The sequence below is a fragment of the Tenrec ecaudatus genome, chromosome 4 (assembly GCF_050624435.1).
Source record: "Tenrec ecaudatus isolate mTenEca1 chromosome 4, mTenEca1.hap1, whole genome shotgun sequence".
Classification (NCBI taxonomy): Eukaryota; Metazoa; Chordata; class Mammalia; order Afrosoricida; family Tenrecidae; genus Tenrec; species Tenrec ecaudatus.
The window spans coordinates 194,971,623-194,985,996 of NC_134533.1; the positions used below are offsets into that span (position 1 = coordinate 194,971,623).

A 14,374-nucleotide genomic window follows, 5' to 3' on the forward strand; every position below is an offset into this window, starting at 1 on the left:
AGCCTCAGGCCCCGGGGCCGGGGGCTGGCAGAGGCCGTTCCCACGCGCGCGGCGCAGTGTGGCGCGCAGGTCGCGGCGTGGATCGCGAGGGGGGCGCGGGGCGAGGAGGGGGCGCGCGGCGGCTGTCGGGAGCGACGCGGCTTCCCCCCGAAGATGCAGCGCAGCATATTTTGCACATGAGTTCAGAGGAAGAGGAAGTGTAGCGGGCGGACGCGCGGCGGCGGCGGCGGCATCGGCGGGGGCGCGTCGCTCGGGGCCGGAGCCGGAGCCGGAGCGCGCCGGGCGCAGGGCGCGGAGAGCCGAGCACGGGGCCGCGGGCTCCGCCGAGGGACGGACGCGAGCACTGCCGGCTGGACAGACACAGGCGCGCGCCGCGCCCCCGCCGCCCCCGAGGGCTCCCAGCGGCTGGACCCCGCACCCTCCGTGCGCTGCCTCCTCTGCTTGACGCAAACTTTCCTCCCGGGACGGAACGCGCCGTCTCCCCGGGCGGCCCCGAACGGTAAGCTGGACTTGGGGGTGCTGGCGGCGCGAGCCCCAGCATTTGGCCGGTAGACTGAGTCCCGGGCGGGATGGGCAGGCTGAGCCCCGCGTGGCTTCTCCCTGCAGGTTGCGGAGGCTGCGGCGCGTGCTTCTCCCCGGCCGGGGTTCCCGAACTGCGCACGGAGCCCCCAGCCCGAGTTGGGTGGGGTGGGTGCCCAGCCAGTGGGGGCGGGCGTCTTGGGCCAACTTTGGGGGTGGAATCAGCCCCGGCGCGCTGTAGGGAGAGACCGCCTAGAGCAGCCTGCTGGAGGTCGCCGGTGCTGCGGACTCCGGGGCGCGGAGGAAGGAAGTGGGGGGTGGTGGTGTTTGCGGCTACAGGTGGGTTCGGGGCACTATTGGAGAGGGTTCTAGGCAGAGATCCAGCCGGAGCCGCCCACGGAGCCCAGGCTTGAGGAGGACCCAGGACTGGGAACCAGGGTGAGGGGGTGGCCCTTAGTCTGCACCCGGAGACAGATTTATTTGCCTGGGAGGCAGGGGTGCTGGGTGGCTGGAAGGAGATTGGCGGCGCGCGGTAGCCACTGGAGGCTGAGACTGAGCTCGCAGAGAAGCCAGCTCGGGAAAGGGGGGGTCTCCCCGCGGTGGGGGGGTTTCTTTCCTGGCCCTAACCCACTGCTCCCGGGTTTCCAGGGTGGATCTGGATGTGCGCAGGCGTTTGGTGGGGTGCGTTTCAGAAAGCCCCGCCGCGAGGCACGCACGCCCTCTTCCCAGCCAGCGCGGGCGCCCTTCACCTCGTTTATCGCAGCCTTTGGCAGAGAGAGCCGCGTGGAGGCCAAGGTGCTGGACCCAGGCGAGCGCCCTGCCATCTCCCTTGGCTGGGCTAGGCGAGGTTGGCTGTGGGTGGTCCCCAGAGACTTTGGGTGGTGTCGGTGAGTTGCTGGGGGCTTAAAAACAAACAAAAAGTATTTTTAAAAAATGTCTGGCACAAATCCCTGTTTTTGAGTGGCTGCCCTGGTTCCGAGCAACAGACCCTTCTTGTAATCATTACAGCTGTTTTCAGATGCTGGGCGCAGACTCAGGCAGGCATCCTCCAGCCCCTGCCATGCGTGTCATCTCAGGATAAGTACGGCCTCGCCAGGAAGGAAGCGGGGCTACATGCAGGCAAGCCACCGCAGGGCCTGTGGGTAGGGCTCTCTTGACCCCATGTGTCCCTGGCTGCCAAGATGCCTAATTTGTACAACTGAATTCTTTACCGAGTTCAAATGACCCCATGTGCCACCGAATCCCATAGAGAAGTTAAGCAACAAGCTGTTTGGGCTCTTGGGTGTGTGCGCTCCCACCTCAGACTGAGCTCCGCATCCTTACTTGTCTCCAGTGGGGTTCCTGGCCGGCCTGTATCATTCAAGCCTCAGAGTTGGGGTCCTCATCTTCTGGATGCGTTTGTGCCTGGAGTGCCTGGCTGTTTTTTTCTTTGTCCGTGGCCACAGGGGTATTCTGAAGTGGATGGCGTGTGTGCAGTTCACTAATGGATTCGATGCAAGAATTAACACAGAATAAACTGGGAGTACAAGTCAGTGAGTTCTTCTTGAGCGGGAATTTTTGGCTTACAGTCAAAAAACTGCTTTGTCTGTAGGGAAACAGGCAGAAACTCTTCGGCATGAGGGATGGGAGTGCCTGTCAAGCTACTTGCATTCTTCCAGCCTTCTCTGTTCAGTGTGGAAGCTCTCTGGGCCCATGGCTTGGTGGGCATCGCTGCTTTGCCAGCCTTCTGACTGGGTGGGCTAAGGAGAGGGGCCTGTGACTCTTCTCCCCGCTGCAGCAACTCAGCATGCCTTCTTATGGAAAAAAAATGTTGAACCTATAGCTGAGTTGCAAGTTCATGGGGCACTTCCCAGCATTTACGATGAACAATTTGCTCTGTTACCTTCATCGCACACTTGTCTGTGTAGCCATTGATCGCTCAGCTCATTGTTTTATATATTTTTAAATGAATGACAGACACTGGTATGTGTCACTCGTAAGCATTTCCGCACACACACATCATTTAGCGTTTAATATATGTTCATGCTTTTTGATTTACATACCTGTAGTGAACTGCATAAATCTTGCGAGTAACATTTGCATACTGCTTTGACAGATGCATGCACCTGTGTAACCGCAGCCCCTATCAAAGACAGACAACACGAGCATCATCCACACAGTCCCCGAATGCCCAGTCACGGTCCACACGTGTGTTTGCCTCACCAGTGGTAACTTTGGCTTGCTCTCAACTTCATATCAGGGAATTATACAGTAAGACCTCTTTGGTGTCTGTTCCTTTTATGTGGCTTGTTTCTGAGATTTGGCTATCCATGTTGTGAGGCATTCGTACTTTTGTCGCTGAGTCATGTTCCAGAATCTGAGTGTTCCACAACTAATTAATATAGTTCCCTGCTACTGGGCATGTGGATTAGTCCCAGTTTTCCAACTGTTCAGAACAACTCTTTTTTAAAAAATCATCTTCTTGGAGACTCGTACAACTCTTATCACAATCCATCCATCTACGGTGCCAAGCACATTTGTACATTTGTTGCCATCATCATTTTCAAAACATTTTCTTTCTACTTGAGCCCTTGGTATCAGATCCTAATTAACCCCCCTCCCTCCCTTGGTACCTCCCTCATGAACTCTTGATAATTTATAAATTACTATTATTGTCATGTCTTACACTGTCCAATGTTTTCCTTCACCTACTTTTCTGTTGTCCGTCCCCCAGGGAGAGGGTTCTATGTAGATCCTTGTGATCAGTTTCCTCTTTCCAACCCACCCTCCCTCCATACTCCCAGTATCACCACTCTTACCACTGGTCCTGAGGGGTTCATCTGTCCTGGATTCTCTATGTTTCCAGTTCCTATCTGTACCAGTGTACATCCTCTGGTCTAGCCAGATTTGTAAGGTAGAATTCGGATCATGATAGTGGGGGAAGAGGAAGCATTTAGGAACTAGAGGAAAGTTGTATGTTTTAGCGTTGCTACACTGCACCCTGACTGGCTGGTCTCCTCCCCCAGACCCTTAGGTAAGAGGATGTCCAGTGGCCTACAAATGGGCTTTGGGTCTCTCCTCCGCACTACCCCCCTCATTCACTATTTATGATTTTTTTGGTTCTTTGATGCCTGATACCTGATCCTATCGACACCTCGCGATCACACAGGCTGGTGTGCTTCTTCCATGTGGGCTTTGTTGTTTCTGAGCTAGATGGCTGCTTGTTTACCTTTAAGCCTTTAAGACCCCAGATGCTATATATTTTGATAGCCAGACACCCTCAGCTTTCTTCACATTTGCTTATGCACCCGCTTTGTCTTCAGTGATCCTCTAACAAGACTCTTAGGAACATTTGTGTATACATTTTTGATATTATACATATCAACACGTGTTATTTGTGGATAAATTCCTAGGATTAGAGTACCTGGATCATAGGGTAGGAGGATGTTGACTTTATGAGAAACTGCCAGGCCTTTTCCCATGTGGATGTCCTAATTATACTTCCACCAGCAAAGTCAGGAGCCTTCTTTGACAAGTGGTCTTCTGGGTCCAGAGGGGTCCAGAAATTGGGCCCACCTGAGGCCATCTGGAACATGTTGTTTTTGTAGGTGGAGGAACCGCGAGGAATCCCTAACTGGCGATCATGCCAAGTATAGCCGACTGATGAGATCGACTGTATTTTCTTTTTCTGAAATCTTCAGAGAAGGAAATTCCACAGGAGAATGTACCCTGGGTTGTGAAAGAAAATTGAGCACTTTTGACAAGAAGAAAAATAACCCCCAAGCCACATCGAATTCCACGAAACTTCTGCTTAGAAACTCCTTGGGTGTTGCTGGCCCCTTGGTCAGGCTGACGCGAACTTGATGGAGGTTCCCTTCGGCTTTCACCAGCATGGGCAGCTGCCTGTTGACAGGGGCTGTGTTTGCTTTGAGAGAAGAGCAGAGTTGTGCTTTCTGAAGGCTCAGAGAACCGCTTTCTGGTTAAAGTGAGCACTTGTCAACACCCCACATAACATCCTCACTGAGAAAATGGGACTGCACCCTTCGGTCCCCTTACCCCTTAGTTGTTCTGAGTGAGACCAGCAGCAGAACCTGGTCTTGGCTGGTCTCTAACATAAGCCTGGAGCCTCCCCACCTTCCGCAGGTGACTGGATGAGCAAGAGCCCAGGATGCAGTTTGGGCATCTTGCCAGGGGACCCCAACGTAGACCAAGCTTTGCAGGGGTCAGAGGATGGACAGAGAATGGGGTTAAAGTCTTGGGCCTTTACACTTGGGGAGTGTTCTCTCTCCTCCGAGACTGCTCTGGTGTCTGGACGTTCACACTGGCTGACTGAATCTTGTGGTTCATGGCACTCATCTGTGATGCCATGTCTTTGGGGGAGGTCTAATGTTTTCCTAGGGGCCTGGGAAACCGGTTGAAAGTGTTTAGAGCTTATGAAGAAATGTGCTGACTGTAAACTTCCGTGGTACTTATGTCATTCTTATCGTATTACAGATTTTACTATTGTTATTAACAGAACAATAATTATAGCTACCACGGGCGAAGTGCCTACTCTTTGCCAGGTCCTGTTAGGCACTTTACATTGCATTAGCTGCATTGAATCCTCATGAGAGGTGAGTACTATTATTACCTGCACTTTAGTCTTGAGGAAACTGAGGCTTACAGAGGTTAAGTCATCTGCCCTAGGTTCCTATTTTCATGTCTCCTTGATGTGTTAGTCCGGGGAGACTAGAGAAACACATCCTGGGAGACACTCATACGTGTATGAGAAAGAGCTTTAGATACAAGAGTTGTTGAATATTGCGAAAACATCCCAGCCCAGCCCAGATCAAGTCCGTAAGTCCAATATTAGCCCATATATCCGTTACCAATCTATAAATTCCTCTTCAGACTCACGAAACACATGCAATGATGCTGAATGCAGGAAGACCACAGGCCAGTGGGTGGAACATCTTGTGGATCCAATGGAGGTAGAGGCATCTCAGCGCTGGCAGGGATCTCCACGTGGCTCCTTCAGCTCCAAGGCTCTAGGTAGCTCCATGTGTCTTGTCAACAAGCATGTCTCACAGGGAATTAATCTGTCTCTTGCCTCCAGGGAGCTGTTTATCTCCTTAACCCCTTCAAATGATGTTATCAAGCTACGACCTGATTGACAGGCTAAACTCCACCCCTTCACTCTTAAGTCTCAAACTGACAGCAGAATATGTAACTACCACAGACTACCCCTTATCAATTCGACACTTTCACACAACTCTTTAGCCATGTATAATTTTCAAACAATAATAAAATCATATCTGTCCCTAACAGGAGATGGCTAAAATGAATATAATTTTAAAATGTGCCACCCTCACATAACATAACTTTATATAAGTGAACAAAACAAAAATATTCTATGCTTAACAATTGTAGTTAAGTAACACCTGCACCTTAATCCTGTAATCCCCCACCTATGAAAGCCAGCTACTTCATGCCTGTATCCTCCCCATATTGGGTATCCAATTTCTATACTGCCCACTTACATCAACCCAGTACTCTGAGGAGACAGTCATCTTACTTGATGTGAAGAATCTTCATTCCAGTTGGAACCTTGTGAAGTTCACAGCCATAAGCAAAGTCAAATCAGGACAGGCCGTCCATAAAGTCTACAGCTAGGTGCATCAGTTCACAGATTCGAAAATCTTCTCTTCATCTGGTCAACTCAATGTGGACTGTCTCACTTGGCCTCACCAGGGTGCCCACTGCCTGCCTTGCCTTTAAACCATGGGCCCCATCACTTGACATTAGGGCAAGAGAGCATGGCTTTCTAGTTTAGCAAGTACAGATTTCATCTCCAAAATGTCCAACATATAATAGACCATGTGCACTTGTGGGGCAGAAGGAAGCTGCAAGAACTAGTACAGAATCCACTTTGTTCTGCGCTTGATGACTTTGACCAGGCTGGGCCTTGTGCAGATTCAGGCAACAATTAGGATGGCATTGCTTGAGGGCTGTGGTTCTTTGCTGCAGACTCACTTCTGACTCATGGCAACCCCCCAGTACGTAGCCAAGTGGAGCTGCTCACAGGGGTTCCAAGCCTGTGACCTTTTGGAAGCTGGCCTGGCTTCTAAGATGCCTCTGGCTGGGTTCAAACCACCCGTCTTTCAGATAGTAGTCGATTTCTTGACCGTGATTGTGGTAGTGCGATAGAAAAAAGAAAGACCTACCAGTTGAATGGCCTGGGTTTGTGTCTCTCGAGTTATCCAGTATGGCAGTCGCCGGCCAGAGCTGGCTGTTTACATTCCTTCCCATGAGAAATCCAGTCCCTCTGTCTCGGCAGTGCTACCTTAAGTGTTTCGAATGACAGGTGTTTAGCACCTGCTGAATCGGACAGCGCCTTTAGACCATTTCTGCCCTCACCCAAAGTTCTATGGACTAGGAATGCCTCTCTTTGCCTTTGGCTTAAGTCCCAGCAGCTCACCTGGCTAAAGCGTGGGCTATTTTTCACTGGTGAAAAGATAAATTTAGCCATATATCTCTTTTATGCCTACCTGTTAACGTGTGTGTGTGTTCTTTCCTCCCATTCACATTCAGATTTTGACAGAAAATTGAGTTTCCTTTTTCTCCCAGGCTCCCAGAGGGCCTTTCGTGATTATCATTGCATATTTTTACCAAGATGTTTTTTCATAAAGGATCGGTACAGCAGGCAAGCGTTGGCCACTGCTTGAACCCCGATAATCCTTTGCTCTCCAGGTCAGAATTCTGTTCCGCTTTGAAATAGGCATGTGTGTGACTTACTCCCTACGTGGACTAAATTCAGGAAGAAAAAATCACTCTCAGTGGGGCCAGAACCGGAGAGCTAGAAAACCAGGCCACAGCGTTCGGGGGCTGGCTGTCTGCCAAGGCTGAGCTGGAGGAGACCCGTGCGTGCTGCTGGAGACACCAGTTTGGGCTTTTTCTGTGCCTGCCTGTCCGCCCTGAGTGTGGGAGGGAATAGAGATACCTGGTGGCTCCGGTGTCCGATGTGCAGGCCGATGGGAGAGAGAGGCCGATGGGAGAGGGGACTGTGGCTGTCCCCTGCTCTGTGACTACACCATTCTCTAAGTGGCCTCCAAGGAGAGGCGTATCTGTGGTCAGTTTAAAAAAAAAAGGTGTAATTTAGAAACAGACACACCGGTTGTTGTTGTTAGTTGTCGTCATGTTGATTGCCACTCCTGGTGCTCCGGGTGTGCAGAGTAGACCAGCTGCATTGGATTTGCAAGGCTGGGATCTTCAGAGGCAGACCGCCAGGCCTCTCTTCCGAGGCGCTGCTAGGTGAGTTCAGCCTGGAGCTTCTAGGTGAATTTAGCCTGTCCACCTTTTGGCTAGCAGTGGAGGGCTTAACCATTTAACAATACTCAGGGTCTCCAAAATCCACGCAAAGACGCTTACCAAAAAAAATGGTAGCATAATATTGTGTTACAGAGTTTGTGTTTTATGTTTGGCGTTGAATCCGGGTCACTCTCCACAGATCCGGTTTAGCTATCCTTGCGTTTCTGTCTTAGTATGTTTTCAGGGTATCAACATCTGGCAGTATCTGAGGAGTTGACTCTGTCTTCGATTTTTCATTTACATTTCTAGATTGAGCACAGCATCGTTATCATGTAAAGCCTTCTTAATTTGGATCATCAGTTCTTACTTTGGGTGACTGAATGATGTAATAAACATGCTTGAAATTTGGAATTTGAGTGTAGAAATAAAAAATGAGTTTGCCAGCTGATCTGACATCATTGCGTATAATTGCCCCATCTCTGGTTGCTTGTCATGAGCTGTTGGCATTTGTTAAAATTAACTTTATGGTCTGTCTTCAATTGGTGGCAAATGTAGTCAATGAGAACTCACTCTTAATGAAACTAATTTGTATTTGAAAATTTAACTACATTTATTGCCCCATTATTTAAATGTGTACATTCTAGTTGATAGTACAAATGAACCTGTATTATTTAAATGCGTGCATTCTAGTTGATAGTACAAATGAACCTGTAAACGGAACTTTGCAGCAGTACATCAATAAGGAGCGGCCAGAAACTCAGGTCAGATGCAGAAGAGGACATGGAACAAGGAAAGTCTTCGTTGATGTCAGCTGGATCTTGGTCGCAAGCAGAGAATCCCAGAAAGATGATTACCTGTATGTTACTGACTATGCAAAGACATGTAACTGTGTGGGTCATAACCAGTTACGGATGACATTGGGAGGAATGGGAGCTCCTGAAATTTTCATTGTGCTCTTGCTGACGTTGTACAGGGACTGCGTGGCAGTAGTTCAAACAGAACAAGGGGATGCCGAGGGCTTTAAAATCAGGAAAGGTGTGTGTTGGGCTTCTCTGCTTTGCTCACTCTGCATACTGAGCTAGTAGTCTGAGAAGCTGGACCACATGCAGAAGCATGGTGTCCTCGCGATGGGTGTGAGAACAATGTCCTATGGAGATGACGCCTGCCATGCGGCTTCCGTGGGGATTGTGCCTCCACCTAAAGAAAAGGGAAATACTCATGACTAGACAAGTCAGCATGGTAAACAGAGGAAAGATGGAATGGTCAAGACTTCATTTATTTGGATCCAGAATCAACGCCCCTGATCGCAGCAGTCACGGGATCAGATGTATCGCATTGGGCCCATCTGCTACTAAAGATCCCTTTAAAATGTTCAAAAGCTGTTACATCACGTTAAGGACTCAGGTGTGCCTGACCCCAACCTTGGTATTTCCCATTGCCTCATTGGCATGTGAAAGCCGAACCATTAATAAAGCAGCCTGAAGAACTGCTGCCTTTGAATTATAGGGCTGGCAAAGCATGTTGACTATACCATGGATTGTCAGAAGAATCAACCAGTCTATCTTGGAGGGAGGACAGCCAGACTGTTCTGGAGAAGTGAAGGTAAAGAGACAGACTGGGGACACGTTCTTAGGAGGGACCAGCCCTGGGAGAATGACATCATGCTGGCAAAGCAGAGGGTCAGCGAGAGCAGAGAAAACCCTCCATGAGATGGAATGACCCAGTGACTGCCGCCGTGGGTGCATACAGAGAAACAGTCTTCGTAAGCTGGTCGTACCCAGCACGACAGCTGTAGTGAGGATGGCAGAGGGCAGGGCACTGTTTCCTCTGTTGTCTGTGGGGTCTCTATGAGAGCCGACTAGATGGCACCCACCACACCACCACCACCACCAACAACAACAACAACAACAAACCAACTCTGCCGCGTTCAGTTGATGCTGACGCTAGCAACTCCGCAGGACAGGGTAGAACTGCTTCCTAGGGTTTCCGAGAGGGTCCGTCTTCACAGGAGCAGACAGCCTCATCTTTCTCCTCAGGTGCGGCTGATGGCTTCCAACTGGTGATCTTGCAGTTAGCAGTCTGGTGAGTAACCCGCTGCGGGTCCAGAGCACCTAACAAGAACAGCTGAAAAAGAATCTTTGAAGCAAACGATCCTGCTAGAAGGTTTCCCCACGTTTTATGGACATCCTGGGAAGCAGATTAGAAATACTTTTACCATAAAAGGGTTATAAAAATATTCTAACATTTAAAATGACTCAGAATGTCAGGTCGACTTGTTCTCAAACCAAATCTGTTGTGTTACGCTGTTTGATGTAACACTCTCCAGACTTCTAGAGCAGCCAGCCCCACTGGACCCAGTGTTTCTATTCATTGTCTTTCTCCCGCGTGGCCTGTGTCTACTTACGGTTTATATCTCCTGTGCCTGCCTAAACACCTGATCATAATGCTTGATGTGAGGAGGTAGCGCCCAGTCGGCTGCGTCGCATGCCACCTTGCTGTTCGACAGACCAAACGGCACGTGGCCCCGAGCCATCTCGGCGATCACTGGTACATTGGAGTCCCACTGTGGCTCCTGTGTCCGTTCACCTCCTCGAGGGAGGGGTCTCTCCCTTTTGCTGGCACTCTACCAACCAGAATGTCCGTTCCTGGTGACCAGGCACTTCTGATGACAGGTCCAAAGTCAGCAACACGCAGTCGCAGTGTTCTTGTCTCCGAGGAACATCCTGGTTGTGTTTCTTCTGAGATTGGTTTGTGCGTTCTTCTGGCAGCCCACGGAATAGTCAGTAAGCCTCCACTGAATGCACCAATTCATCTGTCTTCCTCGTCCATCCGTATGCTTTCTTATATAAGTAAGTACTTTGGAAGAGAAGCTGATGGAGACCTTGCTTGCAGGCTGCTTCCTGTCTTGAAGACACTCCACTCTAGGTTTGATCAGAAAGAGTTGGTTGTCCAAAGCATCACCTGGCTCTGGGAATCTTGGCTCCTTCGACCTTGGCAGTCCCCAGCGCCTTCACCTCGCAGGGGCTCAGAACTGCCCTCTGCTTACCTTATTCTGCTTCCTGGTAAACACTCAGTTCCTATCGACTGGGAGCGGATCTCTGCTAGAGAACCGTGTGTGCTCTGTGGCTGCTCTCCCCATGTGGCACCCTAGCAGTGGGGGAAAGACCTCCCCTCTCTTCTACCTTTGACCACCTCTGGGAAGGTTTTACTTGGCCCCTGGATGGGAGGGAGACCGTACACCTGGGTGCAGGAGGGACCGCAAGGAATCAGAACGGATCCAACAGTGACCGCACACATCAAACAGGTCCCCACAGGTGCAGTAGGTGCCCCTGTGCGGGGCGGTGGAAGATGGAAAGGCACAGCTACCATGGCTAGATGATCATAGACAAGGTACTGGGGAGTCTTGCCATGCACAGGGTCTAAGCCCGCATCCTTCATACAACAGCAGCGCCGATAATGGCGAGAGGAGTAGCTGATGCATGACACTGCCCCTTGTGATGCCATCCAGAGTGAGCAGGAGGCAGGAAGGCTAGTTCATTGGTCTCACTATCCACCGTGCCTCCTGAGGCCCAGGAGCTGGCCAGCTGGCGTGCATACAGAGAAGCAGTCTCCGTAAGCTGGCCATCAGCCCCTGCCCTTACCTGCTGACCCAGCGGCCCCTCTCAGGTATTTGTCCCAGGAAAACGGAGCACTCCTGTGTACATGGAACACCTCCTCGCGGATACTTCCAGCTGCTTCCTTCAGTCAGCCAACTCTGGACCCAACGCTGGTGTCCTCCTTTCAACAAATGAATGACTAAAGTAGGGCTCCCAAGGGCAAGTCCACCTTTGACCGGCCCCCACCCAAGGAGAGAGCAGGTCCGGCCACTCAGCTGAACTTGGTGTCTATCAGTTGCCCGTTGCATAATGAACCGCCCTCAAACTTCAGGAGCTGAAAACGACAACAAACATTGATTTTGCATAGATGGCTGCCGTTTGGGCCGGGCGTGGGGAAGCAGCATTTCTCTGCTCCACATGGTGTCAGCAGCTTGACAGAGGCTGGAGCAGCTACTTCCAAGATGGTTCGTTCATGTGATTGGCAAGTGGGTGCTGGCTCTTCGTGCCTAGCCACATGGGCCTCTCCTGGGGCTACTGCGGCTTCCTCCTGACATGGTGGCCGGGGTCCAAGGAAGCAGCTCGAGAGCCACAGAGTGGATGCTGCTGGCTTCTTAAGGCAGGGGCCCAGGAAAGAGCACCGTGTCCTTCCACTGTATTCTATTGGCCAAGTCACCACTGACATCAGGTTCGGGGAGGTGGCATAAACCCCACCGCTCAATGGAAAGAATGCCAAGGAATCAGGGGACCCAGTTTTCAAGCTCACACATGCCTTTGACATGCCCTACTAGAGACCCTGACCCTTCGGAGTTAGGGGGGTGGGGGATGGGGGGCAGGGAGGGTGCGTGCTGGCGCTGAAGTGTTTCTCACCTGTGCAGCCTCTCTAGGTAACCCGGACCACTCAAAGGCTAATGCTCTTAAGAGGCCTCTTAAGGATTGTGGGAGTGGACAGTATAGACAGTGGACAGTACAGTTTACCAAACTCTCCGGTGATGTAAGGCGCTATTCGATCTTCTCTTTCCTTTCTCGGTAAGCCCAGGTTTTTCCTCTTGACTGGGTCACAATGGGTTTGGTTGGTTACAATCCCACCGCCATCCAGTTGATTTTGACTTAGGCCAACTCCATAACACAGAGTAGGAGCCTTGGTGGCGTAGTGGTTACACACTGGGCTGCTAACCCTAAGGTCAGTGGTTTGAAACCACCAGCTGCTCCACGGGGAAAAGACGGGGCTTTTTACTTCCGTAAAGAGTTCCAGTCTCAGATAACCCACCGGGGGGCAATTCTTTTCTGTCCTCCAGGGTGGCTGTGAGCCAGCATTGACTTGATGGCAAGTAGAACTGCTCCAGAGTTTCTGAGACAGACAGCGGACTGCCTCATCATTCTCGCATGGAACTGCTGGCGGGTTTGAACCGCCAACCTTTCAGTTCGTCAGTAGCCTAGTGTTCAACCCACTGTGCCACCAGGGCTCTTTGGTTAGCTTCAGAGACATCACAGATACAGGCAGTCCCCAGGTTATGCACGAGTTCTATTCCTCGGTCTGTCTCTACGTTAACTGGAACAGGTGTGTACCATTCATCTCTAATGTTGTTAGTTAAATGTTTGCCCGAGGAGAGAGTGTATGGTGCACCTTGCCAGGCATAAAAAGCTTTAAAGATGCCCCTTAGATACACTAAAGCACCCCTCATCTAACAACATGGTGATACTAATAATGGTTTGGTATGCGCCCGTTTGTTATTATGAGCTGCAAATGTTTAGTACTTTATGGGAGTTTAGGATTGTGTGAGACCTTATGTGAACTCAGCCTGGATTCTTGGAGTGATAACTCCAAGTCTTGCCTATTTTAACAGGCATGGGGGTTGTTGGAAGAATGCAGGACGGAATTACACGAGCCATCTGGGGGCAGGCTGGGAGGGACTAGATATCAAAGTGAGAAGGAGAAATTTCACGCTGAGGCTTTGGTGGCAGCAGCTACCCCGTGACCGCCACCTCCAGAGCGAGATGTGTTCTAGCAGTGATTGCTTAAATCGTGGGCACTTGCTCCCGCAAACACGAAGCCCACATTTTAGACCTCCGGGAGTCGCCGATAGCACATTGGTGAGCGCTGGCCATGTAGCTGATTTTCCAGCATTCCTTCATGCCCCGTGAGACCAAGCACTGTGAACCTGTGCTCTGGGCGAACCAGAGCAGAGACCTTGAGTTTGGGACAGTCTGATTCAAACCTTAAACTCGTCTGTTAAAGGAATTCTCTAATCCTTCTCCCGCCAACCCCTCCCCCTGCCCCACCTACCTTTCCTGAGTGCTCCACATTCGTCTCGGTAGCTCCGTCCGTCCTTCTTTCTGTTGTCAGGTAAGTCATTCTTTATAGAAGAAATCAAACCACCCCAAAGTGTTAGTGACTACCAATCCCTGCCTCTTCCAAAGGGGAGATTTGTGGTTCAGCAGGAGATGCTTGTGACTTCAGGATCCGATTTCAAGGCCTGAGCCTTTGATGCTAGAATTGATATAAATGGGCAACACAAGCAGTTGTATCTCTCAAGAAGTAGAGAGAACTGACGACACAGCAGGGCCAGGATGACCGCCCTCCCTTGTGTGACCACTCATCTGCCTTCAGCCTGGTGGCCAGTAAGCCCCAGGTAGGGTCCAGAGAGCAGGTCCTCGTCTCGATGGAGAGGCTAGGCCCCTCTCCTGTGCAGTGCTCTGCACTCTGCACTGTGCACGCACCGGACTTCATTGGGAAAGTTGGAATGAAACGAGCGTGTCGTTTGTGCATGCGGAGCCCCTGAGGCACAGTGGGTGGGGTGTTGGGTTGCTAACTGCGAGGTCTGCGTTCAAACCCACCAGCAGTTCCTTGGGAGAAAGAGGAGCCTGCCAGCTCCTGCAAGGAGCTGGAGTCTCAGAAACCCTATTCAGGACCACTCGTGAGTTGGCAGTGAACGCCAGGGTGGTGAGTGTGATCCTGAGGACCTGTTGCCCTGGTGTGTAGTTGACGTTGTCTC

At 50.9% G+C, this 14,374-nt stretch overlaps 1 protein-coding gene across 1 annotated transcript in view; it reads left to right on the plus strand.

Moving 5' to 3' along the window:
* The first annotated feature begins 220 nt into the window (after window positions 1–220).
* The window catches only part of RFTN1 (raftlin, lipid raft linker 1), a 234,853-nt gene continuing 220,699 nt past the window's right edge, over window positions 221–14,374 (plus strand). The window contains exon 1 of the mRNA XM_075547176.1: window positions 221–499. The gene's annotated coding sequence lies outside the window, so the exon portion shown is untranslated. The remainder of the gene's footprint in view (window positions 500–14,374) is intronic.